General features: G+C 37.8%; 1 protein-coding gene across 2 annotated transcripts in view; it reads left to right on the top strand.

Moving 5' to 3' along the window:
- Positions 1-16,742, top strand: part of LOC137258238 (A disintegrin and metalloproteinase with thrombospondin motifs 16-like) — a 132,882-nt gene that overhangs the window by 23,539 nt on the left and 92,601 nt on the right. The gene's annotated exons all lie outside the window — the stretch shown is intronic.

Genomic DNA, 16,742 nt, shown 5'->3' with positions numbered 1-16,742 from the left:
ATGTTTGGGATACGATAAGTGTCAACCAAGTCAGCTGGCCTGACCCACCCAATCTGGTTAGTTGCCTCTTACGACAAGTATGGGTTGCTGAAGACCAATTCTAACCTGCATCTTCACGGCTGCATATTCATAAAGGGAAACATTTTCCTCAAACAATGGTTTATAATTAACCAGCACAGTTTTGCCAAGTACAGTTTGTACTTGATCAAAAACATTTTTTTGCTACCTAAGTGTAAACAGTTAAGCATAGAAGACAATGCTAACAGTTTATACCAATAAAACCATCATCATTAATGTCCTAAGCGTTATGTATAAATGGACATATTGTCTATGAATCATATAAGAGTTTGTTTGTAGTGACGGTACTGTCAATAAGACAGCAATATCTCCTGATAAGTTTTTAGGTGAAAATGATTAATGTTTCAATTGCAAAGATCTATGACTCAATGAGGTCTCACTTGACATGACCAGCCTATGCCACAAGCACTTCTCTGTGAGTAATGAATCATTTTGTCATGATTACAAGGTTGTTATCACACATAACTGGAGGATGTTAACGTCATACATGGCTATATAGCTGAACCACTGCTTCTCAGGAAATGACTTTTCAAACATTCTGGAAGGCGAGCAACTTTTTGTACTAAAAATATCTGCTTCCTCTTGTCTTCACAATTTAATTAAAAAAAAAATTTAAATAATGTTGAGGCTATGATAACTAACGTGTTTTATCCTCAGTAACACAGTGTTTTACGTAAGGTTATATATAACAATATTCTTGTTTCTCATTACCAACCAGGTTCAAAAATTTTATTCAACCCAAAGATTTTATTGATTTTTATGACACTAGACAAAATACAGATTTGATTCTCAAAATGTGCATGAATTTTGCATACTACTAAGTTTTGATTTTCTATCAGAGAAGAAGTGTAACTTTTCATTGAAGTCAAGGGGTTTTGGACATAAAATGTAATGATATATAAAATTAAAATCTGCTTGTCCAACCCATATGTTTTTTTCAAACAAGTGATAATAAATTATATATTAAAATTATATATATTTTTTGTGTGGCCTAATAATTTTGATTTTACTGCTGATGCTGCATGGAAAAGAAATCACTGAGTAAAAACGGATGTCAGCCATTGCTGTGGCATCTGCATTAGCGTGTAACTGTCTGTAAAAGTAGACTAAACAAACATTGTCACATATATTTTGAAGTCCAAATGCACGTCTTGCAATGCAGTGATTCTTTTCCAGTTTGTTTCATATATTTGCAGTGTTTTATGCTTTGAAAGATTTTGCATGCAGGATTGTTGGCGATGAGGTAGTGGCTGTTGTGGGAAAGATTGTGATATCAGGACACAGCATGATATCCAGGCCATATTAATGTGCCCCATCAGACAGAATGTGAGAGGAAGTTACGTAGTCCCAAAACGATAAAGACTGGGGACAAGGTGCTGCATTGATTTGTCACAGATAGTGTGTCTATTCTTTTCCCAGGCCAACACTCTGAATGAGAGGTGTCTTCATTCATAACTTAACCCTTCACTGGCTGACACTGTGTCAAGCAGCCAACTTACTTGGCTTGCTTAAGCCATTATATTTCATTATAAAAATACCAAGCCAAGATCTCTATACAGGGTCTCTTTGTGGCAGCAGATGACAGACCTTATGCATTGTGCATTGTGTGTATTATGATGTGCATATAGTGCACCACATTGACTGTGTGTTGATTTAGTAATCTCACCCTCAGTTGGTGCAGACTAAGTGCATGTTAACCCTTTATGTCAGGAAAGAAGAATCTGTTTCAGTATTTTTCAGTTTAATGCCTTGTGGTAACTGTTCAGGATTATATTAGCTGAATGATGACAAAGAGATTTTGTTGTGGGATATCTTCCCTCTGTTGACATGTTGTGATATTCAAAACTACTGCTGGGGTAGCCCAGGGTAACTGGTGGAGTAGCAAAGTGGGTACAGTTTTAACCCGCCATGCCAAAGATCCAGGTTTGATTTGTGGATTCCCTTGCCATGATATTGCTGGAATTTTGTTAAGAGCAGCATTACACCACACTCACTCACTCACTCACTCACTCACTCACTCACTCACTCACTCACTCACTCACTCACTCACTCACTCACTCACTCACTCACTCACTCAGATATGCTGTCTGAATCATTAGCATTGTGCTGAACCTAATCCACTCACTGTCTACAAGATTGTTGCGAACTTGTGTATCAACAGTTGTCCTCACACTTTTGAAAGTGAATTTCTTTATATTCCTGGGACTGTGTTGTAGCCCAGTAGTTAAAGCAATAGCTCATCATGCCAAAGGCTCAGGTTCATTTCCCCATATGGGTATGATGTGTGAAGCCTAGGGTTGGAACGGGTAATAATTGAGAGTACTTGAGTACTTCTTCGAAACTGAGAAGCAGGTGAGCCAAGATCTGCATTGTGGGTCAGGAGGGACTGCTTTCCTTGATAAGTAGCCTTTGCTAGAGGTTTGACCTAAAATAATAAGTTAAAATGAACGATTGTCCGCAGTAGTTTGTAGCACTTTCTACAATGTTGCCCATGAATTCTATGATATTTTTGTTGTGCATTTGCAGTGAAGTCTTTAACATACACTACTTATAAGAAAATCAGTGAATAAATATAGCATAGATCATGCTGCCAGAACTGTCTACTTTGAATATTTACGTTCCGTTCTACAGTAACCTGGAATTCAAGTCAAGACGGGAAGAAAGGCAAGTGATTACAAGTACATATAAATTTTCGACCTTCAGTTAATTTATGCTGTTTGCTAATTCTTAGGCTTTATGTTGTTGATATGAATGTATCTGAAATTCAGAAATATTGTATGGTACCTTTTTAGTGAATTAAGGGGCAGTCTACCTTTGAGTGGATGTCGGGTCAGGCGTATCAAATGTAAATTTATCCTTCATCTTGAGATGGTTCCTCAGAGTTTAGGTCGTGCCACCCTTGAATGACAGTTTTTATGTCTTCAGTTAGCATGAAATAAGAACGAAATGTTGGAGAATGATTGCTCTAACATGTTGGGGCTGACAACTATATATGGAGTGAGAGGGGAGATAACTCTCCTTGGACCAGTCCTTGAGTACCAGGGCACCTGTTTCAGCCCTAGTGAAGCCCACTTCTGGTTTCTCCTGCCATGATATTGACAAAGTGTTGCTAAAAGTGGTGTCAAACTCCTACATTTTTGCTCCAGAAACTGGCAGTGCTAATACACTTTTGTAGGCACATTGACATATGCACCAGGGAAGTAGTGTACAGCTAACACATACCCCTCCTTTGGTTGAGCATATCTAAGTGAAATTAAAATGGACACCCACACATTCCCACCATTTCAGTCCAGAACGTGCTATTTGTGTTGCAGTTGTTGGTTTAGGAGAATATTTTTTATAGGCAAATAAGGGGCAGTATTTGGTAATGGTTGTGCCCTTATGAGGGATAAAAATCTCAAACTGTTCACTTGTCGTCACTTATTTAAGTGTATATGGATTAATGTATCAGTCAAAACTCCCACACTTTTAACTGAAGAAATTATGGCAGTGAGACAAGGACGGGTATTATAACTTACTACCTGTCAAGACACTGTAGGTTTTCAAAACTCATGAGAAAGGACGGAAATGGCACAGCACAAGTTAATGGATAAATAAATTTATCTGCACTTCTGCTTGTGCATCTCAAGCTCCTGGCTGTGTCCTTCCTCATAGCAAACACTGAACTGTGTCAATGTTTTAATGACATTTTGTTAAACAACTGTTTTTGGATAAAATTGTGCAAAAACCTCACAGATTTGGTACGATGTTTTGGTTATGATTAGCTTTTCAATGAAGTTTTTGTGTTTGTTAGTTTTCGAGCTCGATTGATAGATTTATCAGTTCCTTTTGGGTCAAACAGACTGTAAAATGACATAAAAAAGATAAAATGTACATGATATATAATCCATCATTATTGGTTTCCATGGAAATTATTTTGCTTTTGTCAAGATCATATTCCCTGCTAGATGAGGCTGACGTCATACAATGTAAATGCAAAGTTAAAGTTTAGTGTAAAGTTTAAACAATGTGGTTTAATCTGTACTAAAACACTTTTGAGCCTTCTGATCTGATTGTGGCTTAGGTCATCTTTCCAGGTTTCAGTGTTATTATATATATAGACTGTTTCAGTAGTTAGATTAGGTCAGCTTACTAGACTGAACAGAAGTTTACTAGACTCAGGTTTTGGACCAGTGTCTAAGCAGAAAGCTGTCATATATTATGGTGAACTAAAGCATGAAAAGTTTAAGTTTATCGTCTGTTCTGTCTCTAATTCATCTGAATTATGAACATTAAGCCATTCACTTACTGGACGTCAAAGCTAATTGCATTCAATGTTGGAAGGTCACTGGTTCTTAAAAACACCCTGATTTATTACACCTGAAACATCTGGTAATATTTTATGATGGATCATTGAAAACTGTTCATTGATATTTTTTCACTTGCTTGACATAGCTTTATGCCTTAATGTCATGAATATCTCTGTGTAATTGTTCATATATTGTATCCCAATGGAGACGAGAAGAGGAAAAAAACCTGATAAGATGAAGCTTCTCTTTCATGATTGTGTTGAGTAGCATAAAAGGAAGGCAGAATGATATGTGCCTGATACTGACTCCTACATTGTCAATCACATGACACACAATCTGTCTTTGTGAGTCAGTTTCCTGTCTTGTCTTTTTTGTCTGTCTACCTGTCTGGTCATGGTGTTCTATCATATCCCATCACTGCCCTCAACCTCCATAATATCCCACACTAGCATGTATCACTTTCTCTCCTACCGTATCCCACACATGTGTGTATCATCTTCTCCCCACCATATCCCACACTAGTGTGTATCACCCTCTCCCTGCCATATCCCACACTAGTGTGTATCATCCTCTCCCTGCCATATCCCACACTAGTGTGTATCACCCTCTCCCCACCATATCCCACACTAGTGTGTATCACCCTCTCCCTGCCATATCCCACACTAGTGCGTATCACCCTCTCCCTGCCATATCCCACACTAGTGTGTATCACCCTCTCCCTGCCATATCCCACACTAGTGTGTATCACCCTCTCCCTGCCATATCCCACACTAGTGTGTATCACCCTCTCCTCTAGACTACCTACTTCTCCCCAACCATATCCCATCTTGTGTGTATCGCATTGTTGTCTGTCTGTCATTGTAAAACACCATGTTTCCGTCACTTTGAATTAGTTCAGTTTAGTTCACTTGATAGGCTCTTCATAGAGTAAGTTGATAACTTTGTAATATTAGATTGTTTATTCAGTGATCTTTTTAACTTACTGCTCAAGGCTTTGTAGTGAATGTTTTTTACTGAGTTTGTCATTCATAGGTACTAACAAGGAGTCTTTGTTCGCTTCAGTCTACCTTTAAACTACCTGTCCTTTTTGATGAAGGGGATCTTTCATGCTTTATTCACAGATGTTGAGTAATGTGTGTACCTACATATAATGTTTATGGATGTTTATCCAGAGATTGAATCCCATTGAAATACAGAATGAGAAAGAAGGCTTCGAGTTTATGCATAGAAGATGTACCCGGTTTTCTTAAGTAGCTAATGATTTATGTTAATTCAGCAAAAATTAGTATCTTTTAATATTCAAATTATAACTGCCATTTGGCTATAGTCAGTAATCCTATTGATGAGAGTTACTGCGATGTTTATATGATGTATACAGTGTTAATGCTGGTAGGGAGATCATGAAGCAGATGAGAATAAAGATGACAGTGTTACTGATGTCGACCACCCACTGCAGCAGTGGGAGTTAATTATGTCTCAGCCTGTCGGGTTTTATTACATCATCAGCGTGTTTAGTCACCTCCGGACCTACCTGCCAAATGCAGAACCTGCCATTATCTCAGACATGATGTCAGTTGTGGACTAGCACATAAAGTGTTTGAGACACTTTCATGGGACACAGAATGTGTTGTGTCATTGTTACGGATGAGTGTTGAAATTTCTTTGTTACATACAATGTTTAGATAATAATGGTAATCACATTCTTTAAAGCAGCTGTTTCATGAGGTGATGAATGTACACGAATAGGTAATAAGGTACAACACTGTACTATACCAGCTATATGACAGCGGTCTGTCAATAATCAAATCTGTACCAATCCACAGTTTAATGTCATGAGCATCAATATTTGAAACTGACGTAAACCATACTCCTTACGTTAATTGTTCCTTTCCTATATGACCTGTGAAGATCAGGGTTAGAATTGATCTTCAGTTACCCCATTGCTTGTCATAAGAGGCTAACGGGATTGGGTGGTCAGGCATGCTGACTGGATTGACACATCATTGTATCCCAGTTGCATAGATTGATGCTCATGCCATTAATCACTTGATTGTCTGGACCAGACTTGGTTGTTTTGAGACTGCTGCCATATATCTGGAATATTGCTGAATGCGGAATAGAACTAAGATCACTCACTCACTCCTTTCCAATATGAATTGTTTAAGTTTGCTTGTGTGGTTCAGACCATCAACCTGCACTGCTTATGACTAATGTCTTGAATCTTTCTGTTATCAGTCAGTGGTTGATTCTGTTATGAAGCTATGGCCAAGAAGTCTGGAAACAATGTAAAGAATCATGAGCAAAACCTCACAATGGGTCTCTCTGTTGTCCATCTTCATCCATATTGACAATGAACTCCCCACTTCCCCAAATGTTTATCCATTTTCACTTTTATATTCATCCATACCTTGGGTAGCTGAGTGGTCAAAGTGTTTGCTTGTCATATCAAAGACCTAGGTTTGATTGACCACATTGGTACTATATAAGAAATCCATTTCTTTAATCCTCTGCAGTGATATTCTATGAATATTGCTAAAGACATGTAAAACTATACCCACTCATCTTACCCACAAAGGGGCATTGGTCACCCAGTTGTCTGAAGGCAGCAACGTGCAGAGTTACCTCCCATAGGCATGGCAGGATTCATGGCTTGGAAGATTTGACTGAATTATGTCTTTATTCCCTCCGACATGTTATGCGAGGAGATAGAGTCAACGCCTCATTTGCTCATCTGTATGTCCGTAATCATTTTGTTTCTGGAGCGTAACTCAAAAACCGCTTAATATTTTTTTCAACAAAAATTGTTAAATATTTCAAACAGAACTTAAAGTAATGCCTTTTGTTATTTACATATTTTCATCATTTTTGTTTTTCTCGGTTTCCATGGAAATGATTCAGACTTAGTCTTAGAAGGGAGGTATGGACTATGGTTCCAAAGCACAACTTGAAAAGAGTAAAGTATCTTTCCACAGAACTTATGGCACAGATCTTTATGTGGTGCCTTTTGCTATTTACAGATTTTTGATAACAATTTGGAGTAAGTCTCAAATACATAAAGCTTGACTTTAAATAGCTTGTACTTTCAAATATTTGGGGACCAGGATATGTCATCTTCTGAGGACTCTTGTTTTTATTGGTCAGCATCTTACGTATACTCAGAGAATTCACTGTGGATAAGATGTCTAAAACCTTCCATTCGAGTCTTGTTTTTTCAACATCCAGCTAACATGCTATGCCATCACAAAAATACTAAACTCAATTCACTGTAGCTTCACTCTTTCTCAACAAATCTCACTGTAACAAAGTCCTGCAGTCTCAATGCCAAAGTTAAAAAGACACCCTTATTATCATGAGTGTACAGACTTCTACTTCGTCTCTTGATTATGCTTAGACTAACAGCTAGTCCCTGAAATGAACATATTTTACTGAAAAAACGTTCATAATAAAAAAAAATAATATGATGAAATGGAGCCCTGAGACTTTCTTCACTGAAGCTATGGAAATCTAGACTTACCACATTTTCTAGACTTGCGTGGGCTTTCTTGGATATATATACTTCAGGGTCTGTACCACTGTCTAGAATATGCCCAGTGTTACATCTTTTTAAAAATATTGAAAACAAAAAATAAGAACATGTTCTTGCTGTTTGTGTCCTTTTTAGGTAGCATGATAAGCTCGTCCTGCAAGGTGCCATAAGCACTTGGATATTATTGGTCCATAAACTTTGACTGGACGTTCCAACTTTAGTTGCAACTTATGTCATACTTAATAAAAACTCAGGTCATGTATGCTCTACATGGCTGAATTCGGTATTCATACGGATTGTTGAATCGATAATTGTATGAAGCATATGGCTCTCCAGATGCTTTTCTGGAGTGAGTAATTTCAACAGGTTATATATTTTAGTGTTATGTAGCTAGTCTTATTAGTCGGTATGTCTGTTAGAGTCAGTTGAATAGGAATCCTTTTCAAGTCTAGAATTATTTAGACGGGCAGTGGGTAGCCTAGTGGTTATAGTGTTGGCTTGTCATGCTGAAGACCTAGGTTAATTTCTCACTTGGGTACATTGTTTGAAGCCCATTTCTGGCATTCACTGAATATTGCTTAAAGTGTCATTTAACTAAAGTCACTCACTCACTCAATAGAATGATTTAGCAAGTCTAGATTATTGCACCTCTATGCCATAAGTTACGATTCAGGGCTCCAAATGCTTATGTCTTGTAGATTAATATATATTTTTTTATATTTCATAATATGATAACTATATTTCTGGGACTAAATGTCAGTCTACCGATCCTATGTGTGTGGCAAAATGTAAAGATTTAAAAATTATGTGAAACTTAATGGCTACTTGACTGCTTTTCATACAGGAACTGAGCGAATGAGAGTGCTTAATTTACATAATTATTACCTTCAGTTTACGAATGTATAGTAAATGCTCTTGTGGCAAGGTTCGTGAAATTAGCATTTTATTTTTAACCTGTGTCATCTGCCACATTATCAGTGTAAAATATGCATTTACATAGCGCTCATCTGATGACAAATCATTTAAAGCAAAACAAGAAAAAGATGGAGTGAGTGAATAAGTGTTTATGTTAATTTTAGCAATTCTCCTGCAATATTTTTGCTAGGGACACCGGGGCATAAAACCATACTCACTCACTCCCTCTAAAAAATTCTAAGATTGTTTTGTGTGATATGTACCTACTTGTAGTGTAATGAAAATGAAGATGGTTATTATTGAATCAGTATGGCCACTCATATAATTATATTCAATACAGGACAATTGATTTATCAGCTACATACCTAATTCTAACATGCTACTTGTCCTAGTCAGATTGTCTGACACAGAAATGTCAAATACGGTGGTTGACCCTCATTACCTGCGTTCTATTAATAGACATAGTCTTTCCTCAACTACCTGTTGATTGTCTTCTGATTGTAGATCAGGTTAGATAACGAGTTGTTACAGTCAGGATTTCTGTCACCTGTGGCCAGATAAACGCATTGCTTCTTAACGTTGGAGGCTAATCATAGATTTTGTAGGTGACAAAGGTGTGTTATGACCTGAGTCTTCCTGTTAGTTTGGTGAGTGAGTGAGTGTGTTTAGTAGTTTAGTAATAATCCAGCAAAATCATGGTTTGGGGTCACCAGGAACAGATTCATACATTGTACCCATGTGGGATATTGAACCAGGGTCTTTGGCATGACGAGCGAACGCTTTAGCCACTAGCCTACCCTACTGACCCTGTACTTTACTGAGGAAGTTAATCCCAAACATACATGTTTACATTTGATGACTTTTTAATAGCGTTGTGTGTGCGCTAGTGATCTTCCAATTAATCGATTTCATACTGAACCTGGGCCTTTGGCGTGTTGAGCAAATGGTTTAACTGGTCGTCCATCTGACCACCCAGATATTGGTGGAACATTGCGATTAGTGGCATGGGATTCAAATCACTAATCGCTCTAAGTTGTGTAGAGCAGTAGTCAGGATATGTTGCTAGATGATCAGTAACTCTTGAGAGGGTCCTCTTATGCTACAGATGATGAAATTTGCTGTGTTGAATTGCTTCCCTTGTTGAAGCAGGACATGGTGATCATGGTTTTGAGTCAAGGATGTATCCACCTTGCCTTTCTTCCCATAATATGTAATATAGGTACAATGTCTGAAGCCCAATTTTGGCATGTCTTGTCACTATATCGTTGGAATATTACTATTATTACTCACTCACTCACTCACTCACCCACTCAACCACCCACACGCTCGCTCACTCAGCCACCCACACACACTCACACGCTTGCTTGCTCGCTCGCTCACTTGCTCGTTCACTCGCACACTCACTCACTCGCTCACCCACTCAGCCACACACACACACACACTCACATGCTTGCTCGCTCGCTCGCTCACTCACTCGTTCATTCACTCACTCACTCAACCAAGCACCAGCCTTGTAATGTGGCCAGGGCTTTTATCTCTGACTTTTCAGGAGTGATAGTATAGCTTAGTGGTTAATGCATTTGATTGTCATGCCCAGGGTTTGATTCCCTACATGGCTACTGTGCTAAGCCCATATCTAGTGTTCCCTACATATTGCTGAAAAATTGCTAAATGCCAAGTAAAATTCACTCACTCACTCTGATTTTTCAACTCTCAAATCTTTGTGGTTGTGAAAAAATGTACACATAGATATATTGTTTTCAGATGGAATGTCTCATCATGTAGCAGAAAATTTATATTTCTTTTTAGATCCTTTTTTATGTTTCATCTTCATGTTCGACAGTACTAATGTTTTCAGCAGAATGCACTTGTTTATGTGTACATAGCACTGACATGTGAAATGTAGGTTTACAAGCATGTTAATGGCTACAAGATTAGAAATGTCAGAAATCAGAAGAATGTGCCTTTTGCGTTTATCACATTGAAGACATGAGGAACTCATTGACATAGACTTGTACTGAATGTGATCGCTCGGTCATATGCAGGTTGTTTTGATCCAGTGCTAAACAGGGGAGAAAAGTATGTCAGTAAAACAACTCTCAGACTTCCGAAAACAAATCTGTTTACATACTGAATACACTGCACTGAACTGCTGTGCAAATAGGGCTGCAGCTTAAGAAAAACAGGCCACATTTACATCATGTCATATAGCAGAGAATATTGTAGAGCCCATCCAGTGAGATAGCCATGACGTTTAAACACATCAGGTCAGGTTGTTGCTATATCTTTTATGCTAGTCACGAGAAAACATGTTTAAATCTCAAGGGGATATGTCTCATACTTGACATAGTAAACTTGACATATTACAGAGGTGGATAATTGAGTAAAATATGTAAATGTTCACATAATAAAGGTGGATATGCTTTTGTTATAGTCTCGTTTGTCCTGGTTTCATTGTCGCAGGTGAAAATTTGCTGTAGATCTTTCTTTACATCGAAGACAGAATTGTATGGCAATGACTCATGCATCCTTTGGCTTGTATGTATACAAGCAAGTCATGAACAGTTTAGTGTAATGCTGTAATCACTGGGTGGTATGGTCCAGCATTCACACATGGACACACTCAAACTATCAATCACTCACTCACTTAAACACACACACACACACACACACATGTACACACACACATGTACACACACACGTAAATGTACACACACACACATATATGTACACACACACGTACATGTACACACACGCATGCGCATGCACGCACGCACACACACACACACAGTTACTTAGTTACTGAACATGGAGTTCTTGTCATCTTGCATCTGTTGCTTGTGTGTTGTACAATATCAATATTGTCCAACAAATGGGAACAATGTTCTTTTTCCATTGTGTTGCTAGTTGAAATAATAGGAACATCATATAAATATTCTCTAATTCCTGCAGCATGAGAAGGATGAAATTAAAGACTGTTGCTGATTTGGCTTACCACATGGGATGGTCCCCATGTATATCCATGGTTCCCCAGATATACTAGTATATCCATCCCATCAAAAGTTTAGACTAACTAGAGTTAATATAACCACTTACTCCTGTCAACTGTTCTAAACTAGACATTACTAAATATTGCATCTGTTTCAAGGCACTGTTTATACATGAACTGAAGTATTGTAAAACAAATTTATAACGTTGAAAAGATATCATGACTTCAATAAAATTTAATGATGAAATTCAGTGAAAATTGTCGAATTCTGAGCAAAACTTTACATCAAAACACAGATGTTCGTGTGCGTGTTCATTTGCAGAAGGTTTGCAGTTGTTTCCCCCAAGTTAGTGGAGAAGTATATAGTAGTAGTGTTTTATAATATATGATTGTGTGAACATGTGCATACATGCATGTGAACAGTTTCTCACCAGAGAACATGTCCAATATATCAACATGAATTGATTATTGTAGGTATGAATCACAAGTCAAGTGGTCCATTGATTGTTATGACAAGTTGGTAAGGAAAATGTTTGTTTTCCCACAGCTAAAATTTGAAAACTATCTACAAATGTGAATAGACCCTACATTGTATTTACAATGAAACAAAGTGTTAAATTATTAATGTATTACACTATGGCTCTACAGACAGTGCTGTGAGGCAGACTTTCTTTTACATACATATGCATGTCACACTTAATATACAGTGAGACTGGCAATAAGGTTGGAACTGCTTGATATTTTTGTAATCTGAAAAGAAAAAAAAACCAAACATTGTTGAACCTTGCGTCAGGTACACTTCGTCTTCATTTAAATGATATGTTAATGCCATTTGGCCTTGAACATGCAGACTGACAGACATTTGCAAGGAAGTGGCTGCAGGTTTCATATTGTGTGTGATGAATCATTCTCATCAATATACCTGTAGCGTTCACCCCTGTACTGTGAGCCTTAATGATTCATCCCTCTGCCACTGTTAAGACTCTTCAGATCCCCCTGTCTACCCAGTATGTCGACCATGTTCCCTTATTGTCGTTCTGTTGTCCTCTCTCTTCTTTATGCCATGTCATTAAAGCAAAAATTATGAAACAGTTTGAGTTTGAGGGCTTCTCACACAGGTTAGATGTGACGGAGAAGTGCATCCTGGGTAATGCCATTGATGAAACTGCGCTAGTTGTACATTCACGTGGTTTCACAAGGGTCATTGATGCACGACGCTTCATTCATAATGCGTTCATTCATGTTTATAGCTATACAGCAAGCAAGGCCCCACATGTAGATCAGGTTTATTAAGAAATTACAAGAGTGTCTTGACTGTGGCCTCTAAAATAATACACTTAAAAACTAAAGCTGGAGCCTGTTGGCCTGAATAAAGTCATGATGTTCTTGGATGCAACAGGGAGGTTAATGTAATGGCTGCAAATTGACAATGGGTCAGACACAATAACCTGGGTGGATCAAAAAGCGGGTACTGAATAGTATGGTTCATTTACTCAGGCTTGTGTCAAAGCATAGCTGACACTATCAATAAGACATTTAACTGCAACGTTAGCCTGGAGCCTACCACACATCAAGAAATCCATTAAGTAGCTGTTGGAAGGCCCAGGACTTCAATAGAAAGTGTGGAAGAGGTTCTCCCAGCATGAGTATCAGTCTGCTGACTGATCTATGGATCTGTCTCAGTAGATCTCTCAGCCCACTTATCTTCCAATATGCTAATAGTACAGCTTCGCAGGTATCCGTAAAAATATCTACCCATACAGCTGTACATCCACCCATACAGCTGTACATCTACCCATGCATTTATACATCCACCCATACAGCTGTACATCCACCCATACAACTGTACATCTACCCATATAGCTGAACACCCATCCATACAGCTGCACATTTACCCATACAGCTGTACATCTACCCATACAGCTGAACACCCATCCATACAGCTGCACATCTACCCATACAGCAGCAACCAATGGAGCTTTTCATCCACTCACACAGCTGTTCATCCTCCCACACAGCTGCACAACTTCGACCATACAGCTGCACATCTTCTAATCATTCAACTGTTCATCTACCCATATAGCTGTACATCCACCCCATACAGCTGAGTGTCCAACTGTACAGCTGCACATCTACCCATACAGATCTCACATTCAAGTGAATGATGGCATGTTTTATATTCCTTATTATGGAAAGTGACAGTTCACAACCCCTATTGAGGGTTATTTTCTCATTCTCTGTACTGTACTACACAGAGACCTTATCGGCTTAACTACATTACCTTAACTACAATCTTTTATATAACTGTATAGCATCTAACAAGGCTCAAGATGGGCATATACACAAATGTTTTTTAACAATCTGAGTCATGATGGATGACTCAGGAAAGTTAGACTGGGGCTGCAGGTAGAATGTTAATTAGTTGTCGGGTAGACAGTATGTTATATGTAAAGTCTATACTGATTGTAGGGTAGACAGCAGCAATGTATCTAGACCTGATAAAAAATTATTCTCAGCCCTACCTCAGTATACAGATGTAATTACGAAATTCACGGAATATGCTAATACATCTGATACGACCTAATAACCAATTTTATGACGTGTAAGTAACCTGTGTTTTACTAATATCTAACGATATGAAGATTAAGAGATTGGAAATGATAATGACATTTTATTACCTTGCATTGAAAGCAAACAGCACACAATGGTGATCTCTCTGAATTTATGTAAGCCCAGACCAATTGTGTTTCTTGTTTTCCAGATTTTTGTGCCCAGAAAACCTTAAGGCAGAAGGGAAAATAACAAATAAATCCATTACAAATACTAAAAGTTGTTTACTTTGGCCATTTATTAAGAGTAAGTGAGACGAAAAAATAGTGTAAGAAAACATTTCTTGTAAGTTAACATTTATGGCCACTAAAACAATACAGTGGATCCATAAAACAAGAAGTAAAAATGGCCTGGCTTAGAAAGAATTAAAAAATGCCCAAATTTACTTGACTTTTGTTTTCTTGCTTTGAAAGTCATGTCAGAACATTATGATAATCGGTGAAGGAAAGATAGCCCGTCCCAACGTCCGAGACGGGTAAACTGTGTGGAGGATGGGCTAAAACAAAATCTAGTTCGTCCTCATGTCGGTCAGTTTTAAGAAACCAATGACACAACTGACAAGGACGCAGATTCAGACTATGACTCTGACTTTTCTTGTTGGAGATGTCTCGATGATGTAGGTATGATGTAGACAGATAAGTAGTTGTAGGGTAGACAGGACAGTTCTTCTGGGTGGCTGGGAGTATTAACTCAATAACCTGGATGATTCAGCCAGACACTCTCAGCCAACTCACGAGTAACAATGTGTACATTAATGCATTCGAAACATATCATTACTTTGATAATGCAGTTTGTTTGAACAAGTGGTAGTGTGGAGGGATGCAAGATCTGTCTGGAGATCCACGTTGTTTGAGTCATAGTGTATGAGGCTTGTGCGTGAAGCCAAATGAGAAAAGCAAATACACACTGTAATTTCTAGATGAATAAATATTATAAGAATTCTATTTCATGTCCCAGACTTTGAATCTACAGCTTAGTAGTTCACCTTAGTAATTCAAGAGACAGGTAGTTATGTCAAGGCCAGCTCGGACAGCAGCGTAAATGTTTAAACACAATGAATGAAAGGATGATAAGTACTGTTACCTGAATACCTGCACAGCATGCATGCATGATTGTTTTTACTAAGAGTTTTGTTTGATTGATACAGTTCATCTGCAAAATAAACAAACATGTTTTCGAAATACATGTACATCTCTGAGAAGATGTTTTTTTTAAATGAGTGATTGAGCCTGTATTGTTGAGTTACTCAAGTGCTAGAAAACAGGTATACACATCAATGTAATTGTGTCATAAGAAGAGATGTGTTTTATCAGATTTTGTACATCCATAAACTGATGTATATATGCCAGCATATATGTACATGGTTTTACAGTTTGCAAATGTACGTACAGTACGCTCAAATACCACAGCATCCAGAAGGATACACAATACCATTATACTGTACCTACAACACATCTATGACCTTGATGAGTGTTTGGTTGTTTCTTTCAAAACAGTTACATGCATCTTGTCATTCATCAGATCACATGATCACCGATTCATTCCAGCCTCTAAAGAAATTTTCAAAATATACAGTTCACTATGCTGTTATTTCACAGGCCCCTCCTATTGTCTGCAAGGACCCTTAACACTAATTCTCTACACTGTTACTTCACAGGCCCTCTCATATTGTCTGCAAGGACCCTTAAAACTAAAATTTGGGGTCCTCGGGACACCCATGTCTGTGATTCAATGTAATACCCTACATGTTTTTGATAGGGAAAAGCGGATATATCACAGTTTAAATATACACATGAAATATTATATAAAAAACATTTTTGAGAAAATTATAATATTGGTCCTGTCTGTAGTGGAGTAGGATGCAAGAAACACTACAGTGCCACATATCATTGGATGATTATCTTCATACTCACCAGGATTTATCTGGGATTCAAAATAAAGAACCTTGGCAGGCAATTTTGGTTGGAAGATGTTATTTGGTTTAACTGTTTCTCATAGTTCATATTTTTGTAATTTATAAGGTATTTTTTGTGTATTAACTCAGAAAATTTCATGTCAGCTCAACAAATATTAATTGTAAGTCTATTAACATTAACCATCCACACACCATGTCACCAATGTGCTTGTGAATAATCACTTGTGAGCAGGCCCAGATAAAGTAATATCAGGCAAGGTTTTGCTCATCGTTCTGAACAATATTCATCGATGTTATTTCCATAGCTGTACATTCAAGCCACAGCTGTTGTAAAGATTTTCTGTCCAGTCAACATTCTATGAAACAAATCAGCTGTGTCAGTATGTTAAGACATATTGTATTTACACACTGGTTCCAATG

This window comes from Haliotis asinina, chromosome 12 (genome assembly GCF_037392515.1).
Source record: "Haliotis asinina isolate JCU_RB_2024 chromosome 12, JCU_Hal_asi_v2, whole genome shotgun sequence".
Classification (NCBI taxonomy): domain Eukaryota; kingdom Metazoa; phylum Mollusca; class Gastropoda; order Lepetellida; family Haliotidae; genus Haliotis; species Haliotis asinina.
This window is presented reverse-complemented; position numbering and strand designations above follow the sequence as displayed.